The 27,627-nt window shown below is 35.0% G+C and overlaps 1 protein-coding gene and 1 pseudogene across 10 annotated transcripts in view; both read left to right on the top strand.

Annotated features, from left to right (window-relative positions):
• The window catches only part of Nbea (neurobeachin), a 525,681-nt gene that overhangs the window by 985 nt on the left and 497,069 nt on the right, over window positions 1-27,627 (top strand). The window lies entirely within an intron of this gene.
• Window positions 119-27,627, top strand: LOC125349717 (annotated as a pseudogene).

Below are 27,627 nucleotides of genomic sequence, written 5' to 3'. Positions count from 1 at the left end.
GGGGTTGGGTGGACTTTAGAGTTTAGTTAGGGGACCTGGAGGCCTCAGGTTCTTGGGGGGGGGGGGGGGGGTTCCTTCTCCAACACTCTTTAGTTGTCCGTGGTGCCGCTCTCTGACGATGACAGCTTTGCCCCTGGAGCCTGAATTCCCCCGTGCTACTGAAATGTGAGAAGCGCAATAAGCTCCAACTTGAGCAGCTGGGGTGTGTGATGTTTTCAAGGCAGGAGGAAAATGATGCAGTTTTGCATCTGCCTTTGAATATATTCTGAGGCTATGATGAGAGAGTGTGGTGCCAGTATCCACCCCCACCCCCACCCCCACCTCTTAAGCTGAGATCTCTTCTTTGTAATGTTGCTCGGAATCTGTTGATCTTTGGGTCTGTTTCTTTTCTTTTTTCTTTTTTTCTTTTTTTTTTTTTTTTGTAATTTGGGCACACAAGGTGTTAAAATGTGAAGGTACGAAATCATACAGGTTGGTTTCTATGGTTGCCTTCAGCAGCATGGCTTGAGGCTCAAGACCAAAGCAAAGATTTTTAAATGCAGCCTCGGTTTTGGCTTCTTTCATGATAAGAAAGAGTTACTGCAGAACTGTGTATGACTTAATGTTTTGTGCTACCTACAGAGAGGCTGAGAAGTGTTCAAGATGACAGCACAAGAAAGGGGAAGGGATGGAGAGAGGAGAATCATAAACGGAGCATAATTAAAAGCAGTTCATTTTTAGTGCTTTGTAAAGGCAGTTTTTGCTGCAGCAAAGCATTTAAAAAAACCGGTTTCCTGTGCAATAGCTAGCCTTTGACTTATTGTAAGGTTGGATTTGGGAAGGCAAGGTAAATCAGAAGCAGTCACTTGATTATTGTACTTGGTGTAGAGTCAAAGGAATGATAAAAATATGCTTGCCAGGGCTTTTTTTTTTTCTCTTTTTAAAAAAATAACACACATCCATGCAGTCTGCTTTTTCAACTAAGCAATTATTTTTATTTGGTCTATGGGAAAAATGGAAAGAAAGCTGCAGCTACAGCAGTGGTAATGCTTGAGACAGGATTAGATCATGTCTACGACTTATGAACCTCTTAAATTTACAGAAAAGTTTAAATCCCCCCCCCTCCATTTTGCTAGTTTGTCGAGTTAAAGATAGGATACGATCTGCCATACTTTGTTATATTTATTGCTGCTTGGATGCAAAATGCCGTTTTCTGCTTTTGTGTAGCCTTCAAATAAATATCTCCAGAAAGTCAGTATTAAGTTTAGAAGAATGTCACCATGTTGATATAACCTGTTCTTTTCAAAACACTCACAGAAATATAATTTTCTTGGCATTTTAATTTTAACCTGATGCAAATAGGAATTCAGTACTTGTCTTTTATAAAAAAAAAGAAAATCTCAAAAAATATTTTAGTATGTTAGCTGGAACTGAATTATTGTATTCGTATGTGCCCTTTTGACCAATATCATTTTTACTTTAGAGGATGTTATAATAGTATTTGTATACTCTCATAGTTCATGTAACCTAATAAGAGACAGTTGAGCTTTCATAATCTGGAAACTGATTTGAATATGTAACCAGTTTGGACTCTGCAGCAGTAGATGTATATGCAAGATCAGTTCTTAACAGATGGAATTCTTTAGATATAGAGAGAGTAAGAAAGGAAGTGGAGTATTTCTCTAGAAGTAACGTGACACTTTACTCTTTAGTGCAGTGAAAATCTACCATGAAATTTGCAAACGTTATTTTACAGATGAACTTTACTGTTATGTTTACAGTCCCTAGAAATAAAGTGATTGATACCAATGGGTACATCCCTCAATTAATTTAAGAACTTGTAACTTTATTGATTTTTTTTGGAATAAAAATTATGTTTAAAATTTGGGGCAACATAGCTAAAGAATACAATAGTGTTTTTAGAGAGAAAATTTTAGAGCAAAGAATTGATGATGGGAGGAGTTGTTTATTATTTAGCTGTTAATTATATTAATTGTAGAAAATAAAGAATCATTTGAAGTTTAATATTGCTTAAATTGGAAATTTAGGGCTTTATTGCTCCAAAACATGCGCAAAACAACTGTCATGTGAAAATTTAAGCTAATTCCCCATACTGTATTTGGACACCATAGACATTAAAAAATAATCATCAGGATTTAATTTTGTTTAATAAGTAATAAAGTAACATTCATTAATGACACAAAGTAACATATTACACGTTGGAAACAAACTTTTAATATTATTTCTGAGGTTAGTTTCCTCCAATTTCAGTTGTAATTAAAAATGTTGGAAGAAAAAACGTTAGGTGGTAATATTGAAATACCTTATCATGCTGCCCTGTATGAAAGAATAGGAAGGTTTGGAATTAATGAAATTCAAAACAGTTTCTACTTAAAACAATACTGTTGTCCTAGAGTAATATCCTTATCAAAATATGATTGTTTTTTTTCTTATATTAAAAATGGGTATCTGGTTTTAGGTGCTATTTTATATTTGTCTTATACTCTACATTTAAAGTTCTGCAGAGAAGTTTTAAATATGCAGTAAATAACTTGTTCTACATTGCTATGGCTATCATTGTTCTAGTTTTTGCTAAGGTAGAGGGCCATTTCTATGATTGCGGAAGTATGGAGAAGAATTACCAGTTTAATGAGAAATAAAATTATCTCCTTGTGAATGTATGCATTTTTCATAATGATGTTATAATCAACTAAAAACACTCATATATGAGATGGAGAAGTTTAGGAGAATACGTAAATTAGTTTGTAAATAAAGTTGCAAAGAGAAGTGTTGTCAAGGATTTTTTTAGTGTGGCTCTATTAAGTGAATTGATAGAAATGTATCAAGAAGCTTTGGTTCTAGGAAGAATTATTTAATATTGCATTACAAATGTTTAACTATATTAAAGAAATTTTGTTGGTTTGCTTTCTCTTGTAGGCATGTTTCTGAATGAGTTGCTTCTTTGTGACACAACTGACATGTTTACATAGGTTTCTCCATTTTTGAAGGATATCATGTGTAAACAAAGGTTTACAACATGGGTTTTTATCAAATTTTGATATGAACACAATTTTTAGAAAAGGTGAAAAATGAAGAAGTAAGACACTAAAAAATTCACAGTGGGCTGTTTTCAGTAGCTACATTGTGTATTATGATTCTTTATAATACACAGTTCTATGAATGTGTAGATTATTTTCATAAATTACTGAATTTAAAACTTTATGAATTTATAGACTTTTTTCACTAATTACTGTGAGATTATAACATTGTGTCTTTAGTTATAGGGAATGGCAAGTCCTCTAGTTTTGTTTTTTTAATCTCTTTAGATTCTGAGGGACATATTTGTTACTGTATTGAAATCATAAGGTATTTAGGGGGATTTTGTGGGCTACTGTGGATCATAGTATTTTAATCAAGAGGGAAGTTCTCAGTTACTGTTTGTACTGGCACTGATAGTAATGGTTCTCTAGAGATTTTCACTTATAACTTGGTAATTGGAATCAGTTGTGGCTGGGTAATTAATTTTTATTTTAATGGTATTTAGATTTTCACACACAAAAGGCCTTTAAACTGTATTTATTAAAAAAATACAGTTGCATCTTAGGTAGATGAATGGAAGTCTTTAACATTAATGAAAGGACATTTATTCATATTAAAATAATTTTGTGTGCTTTAATTTATGTTGACAGATTAGGTTTTTTATATTAACTTATATTTATTCTTGCTGTTGAGTATAGAAAATTAAACATGTAAATGCTGAAAGTTTTAATATACTCAAGGTAGCCAAAAATCAGTGATTGGTTCAGGAACTTTAAGATAAAAGTCACAGAGTCAGTCTAGCACTTGGGGTTGAGTTTCTTCTTTTGGTAATGCTGAATAGGTAGACTCTTAGTTTGCAACTGTAATGTCTTAGATTTGACCAATGGTGAAGCCAAAAGAGAAATGGCTTTTTTATTCTATTGGAACACCTGGAATCAGTGTTCTGTTGATTGTCTTATATTAGATGTTCTCTTTTAAAAACTTAGTATTGCTGTTGTGATTGTTTTAATCAGTTGAAGTTGGGTTTTTGTCACTTGTAAATGGAAAGTATTCTTAGGAGCACAGAATTACTATAGGAAAAAGAGACATTAAGATATAGATCTTAAGGGCCAGGAGTTTGGCCTAGTGGTAGAGTGCTTGCCTAACATGTACAAAACCCTGGGTTCAATTCCTCAGTACCACATACACAGAAAAAGCTGGAAGTGGCCCTGTGGCTCAAGTGCTACAGTGCTAGATTTGAGCAAAAAGAGCTCAAGGGCAGTGCCCAGGCCCTGAGTTCAATCCCCAGGACCAGCAAAAAAAAAAAAAAAAAAATAGAACATAAATATTGAGACAGAAGGAAGTGAGACTTTGCTGTCTGCTAGTAATTGCTTTTTTTTTCTTCTTTTTTGCCAGTCCTGGGCCTTGAACTCAGGGCCTGAGCACTGTCCCTGGCTTTGTTTTCTTGCTCAAGGCTAGCACTCTGCCACTTGAGTCACAGCACCACTTCTGGCCATTTTCTATATGTGTGGTGCTGAGGAATCGAGCCCAGGACCTCATGTATACAAGGCAAGCACTCTTGCCACTAGGCCATATTCACAGCCCTGGTAATTGCTTTTAAAGAACTATGGAAATAGGTGACATTGATCAAGATGTATTATAATCATAAGTTGCTTTGTTGAATGGCAAGTCCTTTGTATAACTACTTAAAGATAGTAATAAAAATAAAAAAAACATATCAAACATCTATCTATATTGTCACTTGTTATCTTTGAAGTTGGACTCCTTTGGTTACTTCTGAGGCCTCTGATAATGACATATATATATATATATATACACACACACACATATATATACCTATACATATATTATATATATAATCATATATATATATATATATATATGAGAGTAATTTTAAGCTGGGCACCAGTGGCTCACATTTATAATCCTAGCTGATCCAGAGGTTGAGAGCTGAGGTTCATAGTTCAAAGTCAGCCCTGGCAGGAAGGCCATAAGATTCTGATCTCCAACTAACTTACCAAAATGTCTTGAGCACAAAAGCTGAGGGACAGAGTTCATGCCTGAGGTCCAGCATAAAAAGGGGGAGGAGAAGTGGGGAGACAGAGACAGAGAGAGAGAGAGAGAGACAGTCTAGCTATGGCTCATACTGGCATGAAAGGAAGCAGAAAGAAAGGAGGTTAAAACAGGCGCTTTGTGTCTCTGCCTGCCATCTAAGATGGAAATGAATTGTAATATCAAGAACTTTTGATGAGGCATGCTCATAATTTCAGCTACTCTGGGGGCAGACACAGGAGGCTCACAGATTGCAGTCCAATTGGGGCTAGCTGGGGCAAAAGTGGGAGAGACCCTATGAAAAAAGAAGTTAAAAGCAAAAAGAAAAAAGTATTGAGGTGTGATTCACATTGGTATAGTGGTTATCTAGCTATGGTCAACCTGTGAGTCCTTGAATTCCATCTCCAGTATTGGGAGAAAAAGTTGGGAAAGTTGGGAAGCTTCTTTTTATCCCATGCTAAGGTTGGCAAGAGGAAAATTCAGCAGTTTGAATTGGAAAAAGTTATTTTTTATAAGTTTCTCCTAAGCAACTTATGCTGTATACTCCAAGCCTATAGACCAAAGCAACGAATTTATCCAGTTCTGAAAAGTTTTAAACCAAGATGCAGCCAGGGAACAGCGCCTTCTTTTCCAGATTATTGTTTCACACTCTTTCAAGGAGAATACTTAAGCTTTGGGCTAGGGGATAATAGTACTAGAAAGTTCTATTGTTATAAGACTAAAGCTTTGAGCTCTGAAACCCCAGTTGCTCTATCTTGTCAAGATCTGTTGTGGTTGCTAATTCAACCACTTGGTTGAAATAAATTGGCCAAAAAGCTTAGTAAGGGTTTAGGGAAGTTGTACTTCTGGAGAAACTTTAAACCTGGTAAACAAAAGCCCTTGTTCTTAGAGTTCTAGGGCAATTCTAAGCTCCTGAGGTTTTGCCCAGAGGGAGTGAGCTACTAAAGCAGTATAGCTCCTAAGCAGGAAATCTTTTATGGCCATGGAAGATAATGGAAAAGTCTGGGGCTGTAGGAATAAATACTTTCAAAATTGGCTGACTGAAGACTTAATGTTTATCAGAAAAGGAATTCTTTTTAATTTGCCCATTGACTTTGCTTCATATTAGTGGCCAAGATTTGCTTAACATTGTCTACTCTTCTCAGAAGAATTATTTTCCTTTATCTTTTATCTACTGGACATTAATTATGAGGGATAATCAGTTTTTTATGTAGCTATATATTGTCAGATTATGAGCTAGTACCAAGAAGAATGTACATTTGGACCCGACTCCCAATAACTACAAAAAATGTACACTTGTACCACCTATATACAATAAGTTGAATTCTTTTAAAATTTTATTTATTCAGCCTGGTTTTGGTGAATCATGCCTACTCAGGGTACATGAGTTTGAGGATCATGGTTCCAAGCAAGTCAAGGCAGAAAAGTCTGTGAGCTTCTTATCTCCAGTTAACCAACAAAAAGCCACAAATAGAGGTGTGGTTTTTAAGTGGCAGGGCACCAGTTTTTACAGAAAAAGTTGTTATTACCTGAGGTCCTAAGTTAAAGCTCCCATACTGTGTGCAGTGCGTGCGCATGCGCACGCACACGCACGCACGCACACACACACACAGACTTTTTATTTTACCCAGAGCTGAATAATTTCTATTGTGGCTAAGATAGTAACAATGTTAAGTACGGGTATTAAAGAGATGGTATATATGTAAGAGATTGAGTATTTGAGATGATGGCAGCAGCCAAGGAAGTGATGTTGTAGATTCTTTTTTTGTTTGTACATTCTTTGTGTCCTTAACAGGTGTAGATTTTCTGATTCTTACTTGGGGAGCCATCCTTTCATTTTTATGGTTTGAGCTTCCTTGACCTCCACTGCTTTCTTGGATAGACATGGAAATGGATACATGGCTCATCAGTAGAGGAGATTCTGTTCATAAAATTTGGCTATACTTTTTAGACAGCTTAATTACTTATTTTATCCTGCTGGAGAGAGAAAAAAGAGTTTTTACTGGGTTGTTATATATGTAAGAATGTAAATCTAGAGTTGACTGGCAATCTTCCTCCATGAAGGAAACATCTGCTTGAGAATGCAGTACCGTGGAGGCATCTAGAAACATGAGATAAATTGTGGATGTCATCTTTGAACTCCTTATTCAATTCTGTTTTCAATGGATTAAGCTAATATATTTCTTATTTTGTTTAATCCAATTTGAGTATTGTTTCTGTCTATGCCTATCAAAGATGACTAATATTTCATATTTAAGTAAAAACACATTGAGTATTAAATAATGCAGGACAAACCTACAAATATTAACTTGTCAAAAAATTTGATGCTTCTTAAGAAAGGAGAAATATACATGGTTAGTTAATATTAATTACTTTCGCTAAGGAAGAAGATAAGGTGTAACAGAATGAAAAGGAAGTGGTTAAAAATAAAATGATTACTGTTTTCTAGGAAATGCTTAAGTAACTATTTCCAGCTCACTACAAATACTTATTAAATACAAAGAAGGCACTCAGGGAAGACCATATATCACAATGGATAGGAGACATAGAAAAATCTGTCTAGTAGAATTTCTATTCATTTTGTCCTTGTATGATTTTAGGAAAGTGGGAACTACTGACATGTAATAGGCAGAATAATCTCTATATTTGTGTGCCCAAGGTAAAATTAAAATACAGGGCCCTGTGTTTAAAATGTATTCTAAATTTCAAGATGATAACAGCAGAATCATAAGCCAAGTATGTGCTCTTCTGGTCACAAAGGCCCTATATGACACCAAGTTGTTTACCTATGAGACTGACCCTAAAACAGAGGCTTAAGTAATAGTAAATGTTGGTGTTAGGCATTTAAAATGTTACAGTTGTTCTGAATGACATTTTAGCAGTATGTATCAAGAACTTTTAAGTGGCTCCTGTCATTGACCTGTAGTTCTTCATTTAGATTTAGGAAAAAATTGCCAGTGGACAGAATAAAATATAGCGTTTTATTTTAAAAATAATTTATATTAACCTAATGTTAAACAGTAGGAACAAGTTAAATACATTATTTTGTATCCATATTTTGCAACAATGTGCAGCCAGTAAAGGTTTCTGTGCTTCAGTTTTCTTATGTATCAGGTGAGATATCTACCACATAAGTTTATTTTTCAAGTTAAATAAGGCAATATGTATAAAGTTCTTGGGACATAATTAACTTTATTTACTTCTTGCTGCTGTTATTTTATTGTGGGTGGCAGGTTTCCCCTTATATCCTATGTTGAGTGAAGTGAATGGAATGGAATAAGTATGAACAAACCATACTTCTTCCTTCACTTAGTTTTAATCTCACATGGAGATGTACTAAGACATGAATGGTGATCTCTGGGAAATAAAACTCTGCAGGGGTAAAGTTAGAGAATTAAACACTACTTCCTGATAACATTGTTTTAGAAAATTTAGTCTGTATTTTAATATGTTAGTACTTAGATAACATTTGTGATATTGCACTATTTAATCTCAGAATAACTGCCCTTTATGTCCACCACCATCACTTTACACATTTATTACTTTTGTATTATTTAATTTTTTTCATCTTACCTACCTACTTACAAGCTTCTACAGAACATACAATTATTAGAATCTCCTCACACTTATTTTATTTAACACATAGCTTCTGAAAGTAATTTAATTTTTACTCATTAGTTTTGTATTTAAAAATCATTTGTCACCTCTGTTTATAATATTATAGAGTAGTCCTAGCTTATCTTAAATCACTGTACTTGCTGGTTAAGGCTATGCTTGTCTCTTTTGAGTCTACTCATGACTTTGTCTCCTTACAAGTTTATTGTAACTTTTTTCTTTGCTCTTTGTTTAAAGTATCATATCGTATGTTTGTCTATAGCTAAAGCTGTTTTATCCAGTGTGGAGGCTCCACACTGTCTTCTGACTATTGAGATGTGACTTAACATTAAAAGTTGAAAGTAATGAATGTATAAAATGCAGTATTTTTCAAGACTTAGCTTTTGAAAAACTTGAAAAATATCATTAATGACTTCATTGATTATGTGTTGAAATGGTAGTATTTTGGATCACTTCTTGGATTAGTTTGACTACAAATCACATATTTTAATGGTTTCTTCTTTTAATGTGTTTACTGAATTCTTAAATCTTAGGTTTGTGCCTTATCTTATATTTCTTTTAGGTAGTTTAGTTTAGCTAGTTTATAGACTAATGCTTTGGGGCTTTAGGAGACAATTTAGTTTTTGTATGATTTTTATAAACTTTCATAGTTATTTAATCTTTCTTTGGAGAAGCAAATAAAGACTGGCTATTACAAAGAAATTAGAAGGTGCTTATCAGACGAGATTGGGCAGGCGTTCAGGGTGGTATGGCCGTAGACAGAAGGTACTTATCAGGAGGACTTATCAGGAGGACAAGATCAGAATTTTAAGGTGAGACTGGGGGAAGTGATCCGTGATGCCTGTTTAACTATTTGTGATGTGTGTTACATTGGGAACACCAAATAAATTCTAATTAAAGACTCCAGGAAGTGAGTACTCAAAAGGGGTAGTGTAGCATCAAGGGAAAAGATGTAGACAATGAACAAGAGAAGTGGGGAAAATACAGGTAAGCATCCAATGTATATCCCCCGAAATTAAGAAGAGTGCGGTAAGGGATGGGTAGGGAAGGAATTGGTCAGAATGTTGAAAGGAGTGACATTGATCAAGATATATTGTATTCAGAAACTGCTTTGTTAAATGCCATCACCTTTGTACAACTACTCAAAGATAATAAAAAGTTAGTAAAACAAAGTATGGATAAATTAAGCAGTTAAAGTTGAGTACCTACTCTGTCTTTTTGAACCAAACATATATGCAAAACAATTTTCTTTTTATTGTGAAATATTAAAATAAGCCTTCCTTATTTATAGGTTTATTAAATGTGATTTTCACCAAATGCACAAAAGTTTCAAAGTGAACTGAGATGTTGGAAAATACTTGTATAATTTCCTCTCATAAAAATCAGAATTCCAAGGAATGTATCAGTTTATCAAAGTAATGGTTTGCTAAGAATTAGAAGAAAATCCAAACTGATCTGAGGTACATTTCAGTATTCTATTAAGATCACTATGAATACAAATTTTCCCTTAACTGGTTTGGCCATTCTTCTGTAAAGAAATCTTGCCTCCTCACCATCTCTTAAAGGAATGAGTTTTCTTTGCTTATTAGAGGTTTTCATTTATTTCACAAAATTGAAAGTGCATTAAAGAAAAATAGGTTAGAAGTTAGGTCATTTTTTTTTTCTTTTTGTGTTGGTACTGGGGCTTGAAACTCAGGGCCTGGGTATTCTCCCTGATGTTTTTCACTCAAAGATGGTGCTCTACTACTTGAACCATAGCTCCACTTCTGGCTTTTTGCTGGTTAATTGCAGATAAGAATGACAAAGCCTTATTTCCCTGTTTGAACTTTCAATATCTATCCTCAGATCTCAGCCTAATGAGTAGTTAGGATTACAGGTATGAGCCACCCAGAACCAGGCCTTGTCCTGATTTTGAAGAGTTGAGATTTATTGATTCATTTTGACCATAGTGTCTCATTTTCACAGTTGTTAATTGCTTTGCAGTTTCTGTTCCTGTGAAGAAAATATGCTAAGATGAGAATTTTGTGCATTTTTTTCCTTAGATGTTAATTTTCTCCAGTGTTTGCTTCATTGCTATTATTGTTAAAGTCATCTACTTTGCAGGCAGCAGGCTCTAATTGGGGGGGGGGGGATTGTAGGTACAGTCTTTTAAACATTGATTGTTCTCAGTTCAGATTAAAGTTGGAATGTAACCCATTTCCTTAGTCTCAGTAGTTACTGTATAGGTACTGACTAAATTAAATGGACACAGTACAGCAAGATTCTCTGAATAGTCATGGAATTTGTTTTGGGTTGTTATTTTTATTCTCTCATCCAGGCCTTAATATCAAAAGTGACAGATTTTTAGAGCGAAAGATTTAATTTTTTTAAAGATCTGACTGCATAGCTGTGAAAGCATTCTACTCAGTGAAAATACTCATTCATACATGTATAGGGAGTATGTTGAGCAAATAGATTTTAGTGAGGTTTGCTGAGGTTTTCATTAAAAAACAAAAATATATTGTGGAAATTATTATTGCCTGTTCTGGGGCTTGAACTCAGGACCTGAGCACTGTCCCTGGCTTCTTTTTGGTAAAAGCTAGCACTTTGCCTCTTTAGCCACAGCACCACTCCGCTTTCTCTGTTTATGTGGTGCTGAGGAATCGAGTTCTGGGCTTCATGCATGGTAGGCAAGCAATCTACAGCTACGGCACATTCCCTGCTCCATGGAAATAATGTTTAACGTGATTGTTGATATATACTCTGAAAGATAAATGAATATGTTTTACTTACCAAATAACAAGTGGTTATTCAGAATGACAACCCAATTATGTTGGCTTGCCTAGAAAATACCACTGAATTTTAAATTCCAGTGAAAAACTGCCTGGCATTTTGCATACCCACCTATTCCTTCCATCCTTTTAACTTTGTAGGGTATACATGAAATTTTGACTGCATTTCTCCCCTTTCTCCTCTTCATTTGTCCACCCCTTTTCCTTTGACCCCACTCCACCCCTTTTGATGAACTTTGACTTTTCCTTTCTAAGGAATTAAGTTGAGTTCCCCCTTGAATCTACAGTACTTCATTTAATACCCTTGTATATATTTGTATACCATCCAGTGTGTTTATGTATAAGTTTGTAAGCTAAATCTACCTTTCATATATGAGGAAAAACTTGCTCAACATTTCTGGTCACAAAGGAAATGCAAATCAAACACCATTAAGATTCCAACTCACCCCAGTTAGAATGGCCCTTATCAAGAAAACTAAGGATAACAGATGCTGGAGAGGATGCAGCCAAAGGGAACCCTGATACACTGTTGGTAGTAATGTAAACATGTTCAATCACTCTAGAAAGCAGTGTGGAGGTTCCTCATAAACTTAAACTTAAACACTCTCTTTTTCTTCCTTTTTTATGTATGCATATAGCATATATATGTGTATATATGTGTATATGTATATGTATACACATATTATCCTTATATTATTGTCTTTCATGCTTTGGGTTTTCCTGTTATATGTCAGTAAACCTTATCCTAACTAATGGCATTGACTTAATAACACAATTTAAAAACCACATGTCATTGGGGAAAAACTTGTTCTCCTGCTCTGGTAAAAATGTCTAAATAATTCATGGAACCAATATAGCAACAAATTAAAATGTATTTATTGTTAGCAAGTACTTTGGAGGGCACATTGTAAACATTCCTATAGAGTTGAAAAAAATGATTGCTAGAATAAAATGTAGGAGTTTCTTTTATAGTTGGATGAAAATACTGTTATTTCAACATTTTTTGTTTAACTTACTTTCTATTTTGTGTCTTCTAGTTAAATAAACCACAACTTTGTATGAGCTTCTACAAAGCGTATACTTTCACAGAAATCTGTATTTAGTGTTTACCAAAACCAGAAATTTAGAAGTACAGTACCTGGAAAGCTGGATACATATTTTGTGAGGATTTACTATACTTAATAAGTAAATCTTTTGCTTTGTGTCAGATTATCATGCTTTGATTGCTACCTTGTGTATTATTAGGGTCATCATATTTTAAACAGGCCTCTGAACTGAATAGTGATTTGCTAGTGTTTGATAAGATTTCAGAGATCACAAAGATGTTACTGATTTAATCTGTGTTGTTCAGTTTGTAAGTTATCATACATCATTTCATCTCTCTTGAATTTCTAGTCAAACACTTATTTCTATTATATTAACCTGAATCTTCTGGGTTTTATTGGTGTACTAGTTTCTAGGTTTGCCATAACAAATATCATACACATGGTGGCTTAAAAAACAAAAAAAAATAATTTCCTCCCTCTTCTGGTGGCCAGAGGTCCCAAGGTCTGCTGGGTTAGTTTCTTCTGAACATTTTTCCTTTGCTTACGGGTGGTTGTTTCCTCCCTTGGTCTAATATAGTCTTTCCTTTGTGTATCACTGTGCTAATTTCTTATTCAAAATCTACGTATATTGAATTAGTACCTACACATTCATCATTTTATCTTGTTATTCTCTTTAAAAATTCTGTCTCAAAATTCAGTCACTTTCTGAGGTTTGATAGGTAAGACTTCAAAATAAGACTTTTTGGGTAATACAGTTTACCCAAAACAAGTAGTCTTAATCAAAGTGAAAATAAGAAGGAAAAGAATGAAAATGTTTTATTAATAAATATATCCTTAAGTATCCTTAAAAATGATACTGTTTTTCAGTTTGTAGACCTTTACTTTCTTTTTTTTTTAACATTTCTTTTTTTGGCCAGTCCTGTGGTTTCAACTCAGGGCCTGGGCACTGTCCCTGAGCTTTTTTGCTCAAGGCTATTGCACTACCACTTGAGCTACAGCACCACTTCTGGTTTTTTCTGTGTATGTGGTACTGAGGAATTGAACCTAGGGCTTCGTGTGTGCTAGGCAAGCACTCTACCACTAAGCACATTCCCAGCCCAGACCTTTATTTTCTTATTTGTAACTATTTTATATTTTTCAAGCTTCTACCCTTGTCCCTTTTTGATCTGTCATATTTACATGCACATATCTGTGCATCCAAAGTATTATTCATTGATAGTACTTTAAGCCTGGTTTGGATTCTGATTTTTTATTATATCTTTTTAATGTCTGCTACAATACCTGTAGAAAGTCGAGGTCTTCACTCTTTTTTTCTGTAGCAATAATAATACCAATAACAACAAACTTCTGATTAGCTTGTATCTTTAAGTAAAAGTCATTGTGCAAAGTTCTTTACATATATTAAATTTGATAACAGCCCTAAGGTTGGTAGTGTGTTTAGGTGAGGAAACTTAGGCTAAAATGAGATGAAGTTGCTTTTCCAAGATTTCAAGGTAGTAGCTCTTAACTCTTGTTAGGCTTCACACAGAGGCAGTGCTTGATATGTACTCTTCCCCTTCCTCCCCCCCGCCCTTCCTGATCTCTTTAGAATTTGATTTTATACTATCTGAAAATCTCAACTGGAGTCACCATAAAATTAGAGTGTGAAAATATGACCATGCCCTTGAGAACTTTTGTGGTAACTATAGTGTTTACTATGGCAAGATTTTGCTGCACATTTAACCTTGGACGTTTAAGTAAATAGAAGATGTGCTTGTTTAGGGCACAAATCATTTGGTACTCTTCTCTTAGTGTGTAAGCATCAAGATCAATAGCATGACATAATCGGCAAATTGTGATCTGTCTCCTGCCCCACCTCCTCTACATTTTTTTTGCTAGTACTAGAAAGAGTTTGACTCAGGGCCGCACACTCACTTGGATTCCCTCCCCCCACCCCGCCCCTTGGTATTGAAGTGCTCCCCATTGTGCTTCTACTTCCAGTATTTTCCTGGTTAATTGAAGATAAAAGTTTGCAGACTATTCCTGCCTGGTCTGGCTTCAAACTTCAATCCTTATATCTCATCCTCCTGAGTAGCTAGGATTACAGGCATGACCTACTAGTGCTTGACCCTGCTGCTTCTAGTGAAATTTATTTCCATAGGCTCTACACGCTTAAAATAATAAACTAGTGCTTATATTTTCTGGGGTTTAATGTGTTTGCACATCTCCTTTGGGCTGTGCATGTCTTTTAGTTCCACTCTGGTAATACTTCATTGCTTGCTTAGGTACTGTCTAGGTATGTATGTTTTTGTCTGCACTATTGAGGTTGGAGTTGACACCCAACAGCTTTCAAAGAAAAAAGTGTGGGCTGCCCTAAAGAAAATTTTGAATACCTATTTGTATTTAGCCAATTGTAGATGAAATGAGGAAAGAAGAGTGTTATTTAAGTTTCTAAATCCACTGATAAGTAGGTGAACATAATCCTAGCTGGATCATGATAATACTGGAACCGAATTAGGCTTTCATGGATAGCAATGTAAATTTTTGAAAGGATCGTTGCAAGTACTCCACAGCAGGGCAGAATAGAGGACCATTGTGGCATAGGAAATCTTGTCATTGTAAATTTTGATAATTTTCATTATTTTTCTTTTTGAATTGATGGTTCATGTTGTGATTTCCCATTAACATTATAGTGTATATGTCAGTCCCATTCTTAGATTGTCTAAACCATAAAGATCTTTAATGTCTTGATGGACAGGAAAAGCAGATTAATTTGAATAGGTTTTATTTCTAGGTATTTGATGGGGACTTAAGGATAAATACATTTAAACCTGAGGACAGAGCTGAAATGGATTCTTGTCTTTTAAAAAAATTTGAAACATTGAAATAATTTATTATATCTCATCAGAACATAATAGATTAAACTAGACTTCAGTAAGAGAAAACACAGAAAATGCACAAACAAATGGAGATGGAGGGCTGGGAATGTGGCTTAGTGGTAGAGTGCTTGCCTTGAATGCACCAAGTTCTGGGTTCCATTCCTCAGTATTACATAAACAGAAAAAGCCAAGTGGAGCTGTGACTCATTGGTAGAGTGCTGCCCTTAAGCAAAAGAAGCTCAGAGACAGTGTCCAGGCCGGGAGTTCAAGCCTAAGGACTGGCCCAAAACAAACAAAAACCCACAAGTGGAGATGGAACAATATGCTTTTTTTACATTAACTTTTTCTTAACATCTGTTAGTTGTACAAAGAGGTTGCATTTTGACATATTCATAGCTGTTTACAGTGTACCCAGAGGAGATTCATCCCTTTAGTTACTTTCTTCTCCCTTGCCCCATTCAACAGGGTTTTGGTTTTATACATGTAAGAACTTGGGCTTTGTATGTCATTATTTATCCTCTTCATTTGCCTTATTTCTCCCTCTAGCACCCCAGCCTCACAGAACCTGTTTACCTTCCTGTTATCATCTCTGTCTCCTTTTTTAGGTGTATGTTGATTGTTCAAAGAAGTTTCACCATGTTATGTCACAAATTCATCTATCAAGAGGATCAGATTTGCCCTACTGATTACAGTCTATTATTCTTTTTTCCTTGATTCTTATCTTTGGGGATATCAGATTGAAATAAGTAAATTTGAACATACTAAGTAATGTGATTAAACCTTTGTAGTATAATCAATTTGAATTTAACTCCTGGCTGTGGCTTTTTAATTTTTTTGTGACCTTAAGTATAAGTATGTATTAGCTATCACACTATCACAGAGGATAAAATGATTATTTATTTGGAAAAACAATGAAAGACTTTTAAAAGATTTTTCTTCCATTGATTTGGGAAGATTATTTGAAGCTTACTGAATACATTGGACAGAGTAAGGACATTCCATGTGAGGATATTTGCATCAACAGTAATTCAAAAATACAAGTTGAGTGTCTCCAATATGAAAATTTGACAATAGAATACTTCAAAACTTTTTGACCCCTGACCTGATTTTTTGATTAGGGATTTTCAAGCAATAAAACTTAGGTAAATATCTCAAAATCAAAGAAACTCCAATATCTGAACTACTTCTTGTTCCAAGAATTCCAATCTCTCCCAGCTCATTCCAATTTTTCCTTTAGGACTAAGCTTAAGATTTTTATCTCTACTGCAGATAATCCTTTAACCAACAGTTTTGCAATATTAAGCATTTTCATTTTTGTTTTTCATATCACCTTACTATAAATATAAAACCTGAAATGAAACATGAGTGGCAAACATTCAGTTTCTAAGATCAGTGTCTATATTAAAAGGACAAAGAGAAAAATTTGTCTGAAACATACATATATTTATAAAGAAACATGAAAATAAAATTTCTGGAAAGTATGTTTTAAAATCAGAGTTATTTCCTATTGGTTGTTTGCTTCAAATATAATACAATCTCAAATTTAGTTACAACATTTTGTAAGTATAATGTTAGGCTGTTGACTATTTGATTTAGTAGCTTTTGGTAGGAAAAGAAGAAACACTATTATACTAAATATACATTTCAGTTGTGTGTTCTATCTTAATTTCAGAAATGCTTAATGTGAAAAAATATTTCTTAGAACAAGGGTTATATGTTATTCCCAATAACACGACACGGGCACTTTATTCCTATTTGCCATTAAGAAAAGTCAATTGTGGTAAAGTTGAATTTAAGGGGTTTGGTCACTACAGTGCAAGAGAATTTTGCTACAGTGATAAAAGTAAAGCAAATGTCCATTACATGAAAAGTGATATGATTGGATTTAGTGTCCCTTTAATCTTTTTGTGTTTTTCTTTTGGAATATGACTGATTAGAGAGGACAGCTTTTTTTTTCTTTCTTTCTTTCCTGTACGGAGGTTTGAACTTAAGGTCTTCTGCTTGCTAAGTAGGTCATCTAGTATTTGAGCTGGAGAGAGGACAACTTGCCCAGTGAAGTATATGTAATTATCAGGATGCCTCTTCTGGTTTTATGCTTCTATGAGGCCTTTTATGATCATGTACTGATGTACCCTACTCTTTCTATTTAAGATTTGTAAATTAGTTTATAAATACTGTTTTGAGTCAACTCAGTTGTTTTTTTTTTTAATCCTAGTTTTCCATAAATATCTTGGCCTTGTAATGTGACTAATCTGAATTGGAATCCTGTTTTTTTCTCTCCTTTGCCTTATCTTGAGTGAAGTATTAGGCCATTCTGAGCCTTTATCTCTCTCAATCTCTCTAGATCTATTTTACATATGTATGAGTATAAATATGTCATTTACAGATATGAAAAAGAAAAAACTGTGACTTTCCCTTTTATTCTGCTCTTAAGAGTAAACTGTGTATATAAGAAAGATATATCCTGGTCCTGGTGGCTTATACCTGTCGCCCTACCTACTCAGGAGGCTGAGATCTGAGGATCGTGGTTTGAAGTCAGCTCTGGCAAAAAGTCCCTGTAAGATTCTTATCTCTAATTAACCATTCAAAAACCAGATGTGGAGCTGAGAGTCAAAGTGGTAGAGTGCTAGCTTTGAGCAGATGAGCCCCACAAACAAAACAAAATAACAACAACAAAACCAGTGACAGATCATTATATTATTAACAATTATCAACTGTTATTAGCAATATCTACTTCTCTATAGAATTTTAGCACAGTGCTCAACAAATTGTGGCCCACAGATTATGTATTTGTGAAATGCTTACTGTCTAAGGGGAAATAAGGAGCTTGTGCCAGAATATAAATCCACTATGTGACTAAGCATATTGTTTGTTTCAAGTAACTTTATCCTTTCTCTTAGCAAGGCTTTCTTGATGAAGGCAGCTCTGTGCTGACTCATTTTCTACTCTGATTGCATTGGTTGGCCCATTGAGTCACATGAATGTAGGGGTGGCATTTAGAACAAAATAAAATTCCATCTAAAGTAGAATAGTGCCAATATAGAAACATACTTTGCAGAAACCTTGTTTTTTTTAATTTTTTTTCTAAATAGATGTTTTAATTGAGTACCTTGTCAGCCATACAGCAAGAATTTGTTGCTAAGATATGATGAGATAGTTTTTGCCCTCAAATAGTCACTTAGTCAGTTTTCTACTAATCTAACAGAATATCTGAGAATGAATGATTTATAAAATGTAGAGGTTTATTTTGACTCATGCTCTGGGAGGCTAGAATGTTTAAGATTTGATTGCTTCTGGTTGGATTTTGGGCTGCTTTAATTCATCTTGCAAATTATGAAGGGCAGGTAGGTATCTATCAGAGACAAAACTGAAGGATAGAGTCACGGTATAATGTTCTTTCTGTAGCCAGGTTTGTGGGAACTAAACTTACTTGAGAAAAGAAATGCATTGATCCATTCATGAGTGCTCCACTGTTAGGCCAATCACCTTCCAGGAGGCATTTTCTGTTCACTATTGCTGAATTGAGGAATTAAATTTCTCACATAGGAACTTTGAAGAGGTTATACTTGAAACCATAGGAATGGGCAAGGAGAGGATATAGACAAGTAAACGTGTGTGTATGAATACATATGAGCACACACCAGTGTGTTGAAGAATTATTTTCTTTTGGTAGTACTGGGTTTTGAGCTCAAGGCTTCACTCTTTCTAGGCAAGCCATTTATCACACAAGCCAGTCATCAGTTCTTTTTGCTTCCTTTGTTTTTCAGAGAGGGTTTCTTCCTTCCTTCCCTCCCTCCCTTCCTCCTTCTCCTTCCCTCTCTCCTTTCTTTTCTTCTTCTTTCCCTCCCTTTCTTCCTTCCTTCCTGCCTTCCTTCCTTCTCTCCTTCCTTCCCTTCCCTTCCCTTCCCTTCCCTTCCTTTTCCCTTTCTTTCTTCCCCCTTCCCTTCCCTTCCCTTCCCTTCCCTTCCCTTCCCTTCCCTTCCCTTCCCTTTCCTTCCCTTCCCTTCCCTTCCCTTCCCTTCCCTTCCCTTCCCTTCCCTTCCCTTCTTCCCTTCCCTTCCCTTCCCTTCCCTTCCCTTCCCTTCCCTTCCCTTCCCCTCCCTTCATCCCCTCCACTTCCCTCCCCTCCCCTTCTTCCCTTCCTCCCTCCCTCCCTTCCTTTCTTCCTTCCTTCCTTCTTTCCTTCCTTTTCCTTTGTTCCTTTTTTTCCCTTTCTTCTTTGATCAGGACGGCTCTGGATCTTACTGCCCCCATTTGCCTCCCATGTTGCTATGATAACAAGAGTGAGCTAGCATGCCTAGCCCAAGAATTTTTGTGGAGGCTTCATTATTTGGATAGGTTCAGCCCCTCTCTTGAATTTATCTAAAGACTGACCTTATATCACCCTGTAATTATAAATTAGTTGTGGTCGTAAGGGTCTTGTTATGAATAGCCAAAACCACTCTTATACCTTAAGGCATGGCAAAGATTTTTGAAGTTTTATGCTGAGAACTTAGGCCAAACACTTTAAATTTTTTTTTAAATATTTTAATGTTATTACAGATATGCTACAGTTATGTAAGTTACATAATGAGTCCATTTCTTTTTGGGCAGTATCACCCCTTCTCTTGCTCTCTCCAAGTTTTTCCCTCCTGCCCCCACACACAAGTTGTATAGTTAATTTTCAACATAGCATCTGGTGAGTACTTCTACTGTATTGGGCCAAACACTTAAAAAATTATAACATATGTGGCTATTACCACAAATGGAGTAATTATGTAAACAAATGTCATTATTTATTATTATAAACAAGTGATTATTAGTAACAGTTATTATTATAAACAAATGGAGTGGGCCATGTTCCAATACAACTTTATTTACAATGAGGTATCAAAGTAGAATGTTTTGTATTTAGGGAACTTCTCTATTGGATTGCATATCTGTGTATGTGTACCTCAGTAAAAATATAAATGGATGTGGATTGTACATAATGAATACTTACTTAGAACTCATCTAATTGTCTTGGCATTTGGTGTCTATTTTCCCTCCAGATGAGGGTTCACAATGTTTGTTTCTTAATCTCTTTGCATGGTACACTGTAGGCATTCAAGCACTTTGGATGGAAGTAAGAAAGAAAAGATAGGATATACTTTTCATTTAAAGTTGCTTTTTACTCAGTCTTTTAGTTCTTGAACAGTCATATTATAAATAATACTAATTTTAAAAAGTAAGTTTGGGGAGCAGTTTAATAGACTAATTCAGTCATACACACTCACAAATGTTATAACAACCATATATTTACATAGCTGCATATTATAGCTTTCAGCACTAATTCAGTATTTGGGTACATCCCCTCTCCATAAAATTACAATGTCTATTTTTATTAACTTATATTAGTTGTACAGGGGGGGGCAGGCGTTGTTACATCTTTACATGTTTACATTATTCCAATCTACCTCTTCTATCCCACTTGCCCTAAAAATGAGCATACATAGTTTTAAATAACTTACTTATTCAGCCTTCTTTATCCTCCTTGCTGGCACCTACTTCCTGCTAGTCCCCACCCACATACAAAAATCTATTTTTTCATTCTGTCATCCTCTATTAACCATCTCTCATTGAGTTTCTTCATGCTGCTGTCATATATACTTGCAGTTTGTTACACTTATTTACCCTCTTACTCTCTTTCTTTTTCCATTATTCTCTCTTCTTCTCTTGAGTAGTCTCTTAGGCTTGATCTCTGTTCTATGTTAAACCATCTTAGTAATTATGCATATGGGTATTTATACTTATGTACATGTCCCCGAGTGAGAATGTCTTTTAGATCTAGCTTCCACATATAAATAAGTGATATCTCCTAAGTTGAATCCATTTTCTTGTAAATTACTTTTCATTTTTCTTTTGCATAGATACCATATCTTCTTTATCCATTCATCTGTGATTGGGCATCTCAGTTGATTCCATTATTTGGCTGTTGTGAACAGTGTTGTTAAAAATGGATCTGCAGGTGTTTTCTGGTGTGTTAATTTACTCCTCTTTACTCCAGTAGTAGGATGGCAGGGTCCTATGGAAGATTTATTTCTAGGCATTTGAGGAATCTCCATACTGATTTTCAGAGAGACTGCAATAGTTTACATCCCCACCAACAGTCTTTGAGGCCTACTCTTTTTTCCACATTCTCTCCAACATTTGTTGAGGCTGCCACTATGACTGGGGTAATATTGAAACAATCATATTGTCTACCATCCACCCCCCAATGAACAGACAACATGTGATGTCTCTCAGAATGTGATCTTATTTGAAAATAGGATCTTGACATAGATCATTATGTTAAACTTTTGTAGACAATCATCCACTATGATTTTTGTTTACATCAAAAAGGGAAATTTAACATGCGTAAAGGCCAAGAAATATGAAAACTTGTAGAGAAGATTGTCATTCACAAGCCTAGGGGAAACATAGCCCTCAGAAGTAGACCTCGTTTGTAACTTGATTTCAGACTTTTAACTTCTAAAACAGCAATAATAAATTTATGTTGCTTAGTTAAGTTTGTAATACTTCCTTATGACAAGTGTAGCAAACTAATATATAATTTTTAAATTATTTATGTCATATATTTAAAATTTTTCTTATATGTGTTTTGGGCACATGATGAGGGTATTCAAATACATTATAAAGTTTTTGAGATCTGATTTATATTTTCTATATGTCTCTCATGGCAAATTCTATGTAATGTAGGTCATGTTTATAGGATGCAAATAAGACTGTTGTTTTGGCTTTAAACTTGTGCTCTTCCTCCCCGAGCCTTCTGAGTGCTGGGATACATGCCACAAAACCTACATAAGAAGAATTCATGTTATAGAAGCAACACTGTACAACATAAAATTGGGTAGATTCTTAGTACTGAATATTAACATATGAACTTTATTATTTTTGTTATTCCAATAGACATTTTATTTTAAAATTAATATAACTCTTTTAAATAAGAGGAAATAATGGAGGCTTGGCTGGCTCACACCTATAATCCTAGCTATTCAAGAGACTGAGATCTGAGGATCACAGTTCCAAGCCAACCTGGGCAGGAAAGTCTGTGAGATTTTCTCCAGTAAACTACTCATAAAAAGCCTCTTATACATGAAGCCCTAGGTTCGATTCCCCAGCACCACATATATAGAAAATGGCCTGAAGTGGCGCTGTGGCTCAAGTGGCAGAGTGCTAGCCTTGAGCGGGAAGAAACCAGGGACAGCGCTCAGGCCCTGAGTCCAAGGCCCAGGACTGGCAAAAAAAAAAAAAAAAAAAAAAGCTGGAAGTGGTAGAACACTGTCCTTGAGAAAAAAGAATCTCAGGGATGCACCTAGGACCTGAGTTCATGCCCCAGGACCAGCAAAAAAGAAAAAAAAAAAAAAAGGAAGAAGGGAGAAGGGAGGAGAAGGAGAAGAACAACAACAACTACTACTAAGGTTCAGTATTATTACTTGCATAAATTTTGACTATTGGATTAATAAATTGGCCCTGGAAGGGTGTTCATGGAACAGGGAACTCACTTGAAATATGTAATTGTTAATTTTGAATCTTGGAAACTGTCTGGAAGTTAAAATAATCATTTCTGTGAGATTCTGGTGGTTAGTTCTAAGCTTCTTCTACCACATGAAATGGTAGAGTATTATGGGAGAATAAAAATGTTCATATTTGAGTAGTTGATAGGTAAATGGTTTCAAAGAATTATTACTATTTTACATTGAAACACAGTTTCAGTCAGTGGTGAGAGATGAGTGCACAGTCTCAAAGTTAGAGGGAGGATTGTCCATAGCTTGTTAGGTAACTGGGACTCCAGCCCTATGTTCTCTCTCCCCCCTAACTCTCTGGTAAGGAGGAGCTAGAATAAACGCAGGAAATGAAGCTAGGGAGCAATCTTCCAGAACTAGGTAAAGCTAATAAGCAATAGAGACTGAAAATTATAGCACAATAGTTGAATAAAGAATGAGGCAAGAAAGATTCTCAGTCTTACCTGCTAGTAACATTTGAATCTGAAATACTTTGTTATGCTTGAGTAGAATCAGTTCAGAGCCTAACATATTGTTACTTATTAATTACTATTGGAATTTGGAAAACTAAGGATTATGTTACCAAGAGATGAGCTTTCAGAATATATTTCTATCATTAAATGGTACTTGACTATGGTAAGCTCTAAACAGAAAGTCTTTCTATGTTCACCCAAATTTTTGTATTGTTTTGCTTATTGCCAGTTGTACAAGTGACCTTAACTTTAAAGAAACAAGTGAGTTATGTCCTGGTATCTGTGGCACTCACAGAATCATGTTTGTGAGATATTTTTGAGTAGAAACTCAATAAAGGCATGCCATTATCTTTCTGCTTCACTACTGTTTTACTGATATGAATATCTTTTACATAGGAAGAGGATAATATAAATAGTTATTTGGCAAAAACTAGAACAGAATCAGTCTTTCATTTGTTTTCAGTCTTTGGCAAGGATAATTTTTAAAATGTTTCTTAATGAACTAGCATTACTCAATTCATCATAGGTATTTTTCTTTCTTCAGTGATTCATTTTGGCCATCCTTTGCATACTGTGTATGTGTGTATGTAGTTATTTAGTATTTTAATAACTTGAAATTTAATTTATGCTTTAATAATAAAATAGTACTTTAATTATTTGGAGTTATGTTATTAAGTACTTTAAAATGTCAGTATAGATTTGACAATTAAAATACAGCAAATATTAGTTGGGTTTGAATCGTTAAAATTCAACCTAACGTACATAATTTTACTGGCATCTTGGTGTTAGTTTGTAGCCATAGCCTCATGTTTGTATCAATTTCATGTCATTTTTCTCTGAGAATTTCTCAAAATCCAAGCAATACAAATTGACTTATCTCCCAAAATTTGTAGCAGTACAAATACTTGCTTACTATTGTCCTTGTCTCTCTCCTCCTTCATTGAAAGTCTGAGGGCTTTTTAATTACTTGAAGTCCTCGGTACCTTATTGAGCAAAGAGCTTGGTATTCTGTAGATATTCTGCTTTCAGAACGTTTTTATAGACACTTTATAAGCAGTATTTTCCAATTTCCAATATGTTCTATTCTTATTTACTATGCTAATGAACTATTTTTGATTAACCTATCAGATATCCTGCATGGCCTTTTGTTACCTAGTTTGCAGTTTTCCTTTGTACCTTACCTGTGCTACAAGCATCATGGGTAATTTCATCTCATAGCTAAATGTCCTCCCTGTGGCATGCCTATCGCGGTTCTTTCTTGTTTCACCAACTGGTATTTTCTTTTTTTTTTTTTTTTTTTGGCCAGTCCTGGGCCTTGGACTCAGGGCCTGAGCACTGTCCCTGGCTTCTTCTCGCTCAAGGCTAGCACTCTGCCACGTGAGCCACAGCGCCGCTTCTGGCCGTTTTTTCTGTATATGTGGTGCTGGGGAATCGAACCTAGGGCCTCGTGTATCCGAGGCAGGCACTCTTGCCACTAGGCTATATCCCCAGCCCCACCAACTGGTATTTTCTTGACACTTCATAGTAACCAGCATAGTGAGCTACAGTTTGATCCCTGGAATCACGAGAACAATTTTCGTATTTTTTTTCTTGCCAATCTTGAGGCTTGAACTCAGGGCCTGGCACTGTCCTTGGCTTCTTTTTGTTCAAAGCTAAGCACTCTACCTCTTTAGCCACAGTGGCCACCTCTGGCTTTTTCTGCTTACGTGGTGCAGAGGAATCGAACCCAGGGCTTCATGCATGCAAGACGAGCACTCTACCGCTAAACTATATTCCCAGTCCCAATTTTCATAATCTTGAAAGGTATAAATGCCCAAAATGCTGTTGTGTTATGTCTTTATACCTGCCCCAGTAACCTGATGTTTTACTCATTCAAATACTTATTTTGTTAAAAATCTTTTCAGCTTACTTTTCTAACAAATTCAGATCCAATTTGATACTATTTCATTTATGCATGTATGTGAGATTCTTTGGGTTACTTGTTCATGTTACCCATTTTTTCATTATCCCACAACAACACACACACAGTGTGTGTATGTATATGTATATGCGAGTGTGTATATGTAGTATACATGTGTATATATGTAGTATACATGTGTACATATGTGTATACCTATATATGTATCTATATGTATATTTATACACACATAAATGCACATATGCCTATATATACATATGCATACATATATACATGTATATATTAGTCTTCCTAGCAGTGCTTGGGTAGAAAAGTCAAATAATCATCTTAATTGATTTGTTAAAAACTTACGTTGTCTGATATTATGCAAATTCTTAGTATCTCAATTATTTTAATGTTTTTTAAAACACATGTAGGTAGTAATTTACTGTAAAAATAATTTAAAATACAAAGGAAATATTTAAAACAATATGAGTTGCTATTCTCTTAGAGTTACCACATGCTTTCATATTTACCAGTCTGTATGAAGACGTGATTTAGTGTGCTTTGATAAGATATAGCCATGCATTATGCATTAGATGATTAATTTGTTTCTCTTTCGGCTTCTGTTGTCAACAGTAAAAAAAAAAAGTATATGTGAATCTTCCTTCCAACTCATGTCTATTATATTACCAATGTTTCTGGAGCTCCCTGGTGTGTTACTTACCAATCTCTAATACCCTGAAGTAGCTAATTTTACAAATGCATTTTTCTTCCCTTTTACATGTTTTTAAAAACATGTTTATATAGCTCATGTATATATTGTTCAGTTAGAATTTATTCTACAAAAATCAATTAGTAAAAAAATGAATTTTGGCTAGTGGGGATGAACTGAGTGACTGTAGACAAGATGCAGTGAAAACATATGAAGATAGAACTTCAGAAGAACTAAAGAGAATGAAAATGCATTCAGTGAGGAGGACGAATGGGCTATTGTACTGTACAAGTAGCCAAGACTGGCTGAGAAAAAAAGCAATTCAACTGAAGAATAAGGTTGGAGATGTTTTGAAGATCTTAGGAAAGAATTATGTTCAAGAAATTACCAAAGCTGGTGAAGGCTTGTGAGTAGTCTTGCACCTTTACAAAGGATTCCCCTGTATATTCTTATAAATCAATACTTCAGTGGGCTTGCCAGGAAGTTTCCTGTTGTCAAGTTTATCAAGGCCATTACAACAACCTGCATACCCAATTACCCTGATTAGAATTTGCCCACTGGTGATATCAAGGCACAGTTCATTGGTCCTCTGGTGTTCAGTGGCATGAATCTGACAAGAGATGAACTGGAGTGGAAACTGAGTCTGGAGTGATGAAGACAGTCCTAGAGGAGAGCACCAAGAAAACCATGGAAGACAAGTTGCTATCCTTAGTACGGGGTTCTGTACCCATGAGGAGGGTCAGTAGCACCTACAGTGACTAAACCAAGGCTGCAGTTGCCATAACTTTTTGAATTTTTTATGTTGTGACAGATCATCTGCATGTATCTTAAAAAGAAAAAAGGAAGAACAAATCTTTTTTGTTTTTAGCCTTTTCACAGTTATGCTTTAAATATTATATACTTCAGAAATTAATGGTGGGAATTACATTAAATTTCTGGAAGCTCTCTTCTTTTAAAAATAATACCATTAGAAGTTAAACCAGCTGTTGGTATGCAAACTAACAAAAATATGATTTTCATTATTGTTTTATTTTAACTTAAAAGTTAGGATTTGAATTCATTTATTTGAATGTGTGCCTTAAATTAGACAGCAGCCCTCTGAGAGATATTAATTTTAGCCATACTTCACATATGTGGAAGATGAACACCAATGCTATGTTTAAGTTACATTTTTAAGGTTATACATTCAATAGTATCTGGATTTTGATTTTGGTAATCTATCTCAAAACCTAGACTCTTAAGCATCAAATAGTTTTCACATTTATGATAACCAATACAAACTAAACTGTGATGTCTACCTTGATGAATATCTCTGTATCTACCCTCTGTTTATACACATTTAAAATACTAGCAGATTATAGCAGCAGTATATCTTTAAAGAGTTGGAGGGAAACAACTTTGAGTCTGGTAATATTGTTCTAAAATTAATATTTTAGAATAAGATAGTAATAAGGACAATTTCAAGCTTACAGTATCCATGGAAGGTATCCTGTGCATAGATCATTGCTAACTGAATAACTAAAGGATGTATTCTAGCAAGAGGGGCAATGAACCAAAATAAGGTAATGGGCTTCAGGATGTAATGATGCACAAAGTAAGCAGTAAAACATGTTAAGTTAAAATAAAGTTGAACTATTTACATGAGAGTTCAGGGAACCA

The sequence above is a fragment of the Perognathus longimembris genome, chromosome 3 (assembly GCF_023159225.1).
Source record: "Perognathus longimembris pacificus isolate PPM17 chromosome 3, ASM2315922v1, whole genome shotgun sequence".
NCBI lineage: Eukaryota > Metazoa > Chordata > Mammalia > Rodentia > Heteromyidae > Perognathus > Perognathus longimembris.
Note: the sequence above shows the minus strand (reverse complement) of the source record. Positions and strands in the feature narration are given on the sequence as shown.